Here is a 2828-nt window from a genome sequence, read left to right as displayed (position 1 = left end):
TTAATAGATAAATTCCTCAGGTCCGCCAATTTATTTAAGAATTTTTAGAGTTCCATAAGTATACGTTTGATACAGATTACTACAGACTGTTCTGTTTTTGACAGATTCTGTTTTCTATGTGATGTTTGCTTATTTTGATGAATCTATGAGTAGTATCGGAGGGTATGAACCATATAGAAGTTGGAATACAGTAGATATTACACCAATATGAATTTAGAATGAGTTCACAACAGTACCTAAGTGGTGATTTATTTTCTTATACTAACGGAGCTTACGAGTTTTCTGTTAAGTTTTGTGTTGTGAAGTTTTCAAGTTTTGGGTAAAGATTCGATGGACTATGGAATAAGGAGTGGCAAGAGACTAAGCTTGTGGATGCCCAAGGCACCCCAAGGTAATATTCAAGGACAACCAAGAGCCTATGCTTGGGGATGCCCCGGATGGCATCCCCTCTTTCGTCTTCGTTCATCGGTAACTTTACTTGGAGCTATATTTTTATTCACCACATGATATGTGTTTTGCTTAGAGAGTTATTTTATTTTCTTTTGTTTTGCTTGCTGTTTGAATAAATTACCAAGATCTGAAGTTCTTAAATGTTAGAGAGTCTTCACTTAGTTACATAATTATTCGACTACTCATTGATCTTCACTTATATCTTTGGAGTAGTTTGCCGTTTGTTCTAGTGCTTCACTTATATTATTTTGAGAGTCTTTAGAACAGCATGGTAATCTGCTTGGGTTATAAAATTAGTCCTAATATGATGGGCATCCAAGAGGGATAAAATAAAAACTTTCATATAAAGTGCATTGAATATTATGAGAAGTTTGATGCTTGATAATTGTTTTGAGATATGAAGATAGTGATATTAAAGTTGTGCTAGTTGAGTAGTTGTGAATTTGAGAAATACTTGTGTTGAAGTTTGCAAGTCCTGTAGCATGCACGTATGGTAAATGTTGTGTGACAAATTTGAAACATGAGGTGCTCTTTGATTGTCATCCTTATGAGTGGCGGTCGGGGACGAGCGATGGTCTTTTCCTACCAATCTATCCCCCTAAGAGCATGCGCGTAGTGCTTGGTTTTTGATGACTTGTAGATTTTTGCAATAAGTATGTGAGTTCTTTATGACTAATGTTGAGTCCATGGATTATACGCACTCTCAACCTTCCACCATTGCTAGCCTCTTCGGTACCGTGCATTGCCCTTTCTCACCTTGAGAGTTGGTGCAAACTTCGCTGGTGCATCCAAACCCCGTGATACGATACGCTCTATCACACATAAACCTCCTTATATCTTCCTCAAAACAGCCACAATACCTACCTATTATGGCATTTCCATAGCCATTCCGAGATATATTGCCATGCAACTTTCCACCGTTCCATTTATTATGACACGCTTCATCATTGTCATATTGCCTTGCATGATCATGTAGTTGACATCGTATTTGTGGCAAAGCCACCATGCATAATTTTCATACATGTCACTCTTGATTCATTGCCCATCCCGGTACACCGCCGGAGGCACTCATATAGAGTCATATTTTGTTCTAGTATCAAGTTGTAATCATTGAGTTGTAAATAAATAGAAGTGTGATGATCATCATTAATAGAGCATTGTCCCAATAAAAAAAGGGAGAAAGGCCAAATAAAAAAAAGGGAGGCCAAAAAAAGAAGGGACAATGCTACTATCCTTTTTCCACACTTGTGCTTCAAAGTAGCACCATGATCTTCATGATAGAGAGTCTCTTGTTTTGTCTCTTTCATATACTAGTGGGAATTTTTCATTATAGAACTTGGCTTGTATATTCCAACAATGGGCTTCCTCAAATGCCCTAGGTCTTCATGAGCAAGCAAGTTGGATACACACCCACTTAGTTTCTTTTGTTGAGCTTTCATACATTTATAGCTCTAGTGCATCCATTGCATGGCAATCCCTACTCCTTGCATTGACATCAATTGATGGGCATCTCCCTAGCCCGTTGATTAGCCGCGTCAATGTGAGACTTTCTCCTTTTTTGTCTTCTCCACACAACCCCCATTATCATATTCTATTCCACCCATAGTGCTATATCCATGGCTCATGCTCATGTATTGCGTGAAGGTTGAAAATTTTTGAGATTACTAAAGTATGAAACAATTGCTTGGCTTGTCATCAGTGTTGTGCATGATGAGAGCATTCTTGTGTGACGAAAATGGAGCATGACCAAACTATATGATTTTGTAGGGATGAACTTTCTTTGTCCATGCTATTTTGAGAAGACATGATTGCTTAGTTAGTATGCTTGAAGTATTATTATTTTTATGTCAATATTAAACTTTTGTCTTGAATCTTATGGATCTGAATATTCTTGCCACAATAAGGAAGATTACATTGATAAATATGTTAGGTAGCATTCCACATCAAAAATTCTATTTTTTCATTTACCTACTCGAGGACGAGCAGGAATTAAGCTTGGGGATGCTTGATATGTCTCCAACGTATCTACAATTTTTTATTGTTCCATGCTATTATATATTCTGTTTTGGATGTTTAATGGGCTTATTTATACACTTTTATATTATTTTTGGGACTAACCTATTAACTGGAGGCCCAACCCAAATTGTTGTTTTCTTGCCTATTTCAGTGTTTCGAAGAAAAGGAATATCAAACGGAGTCCAAACGGATTGAAACCTTAGGGAGAGTTAATTTTTGGAACGGAAGCAATCCAGGAGACTTGGAGTAGACGTCAGGGAAGCTTCGAGGTGGCCACAAGGCAGGGAGGCGCGCCCCCACCCTCGTGGGCCCCTCGTGGCTCCCCTGACCAACTTCTTTCGCTTATATATATCCATATACCC

This window comes from Aegilops tauschii, chromosome 6, assembly GCF_002575655.3.
Source record: "Aegilops tauschii subsp. strangulata cultivar AL8/78 chromosome 6, Aet v6.0, whole genome shotgun sequence".
NCBI classification, from domain to species: Eukaryota; Viridiplantae; Streptophyta; class Magnoliopsida; order Poales; family Poaceae; genus Aegilops; species Aegilops tauschii.
The sequence above is the reverse complement of the archived record's forward strand: the minus strand, read 5'-3'. Positions refer to the sequence as shown.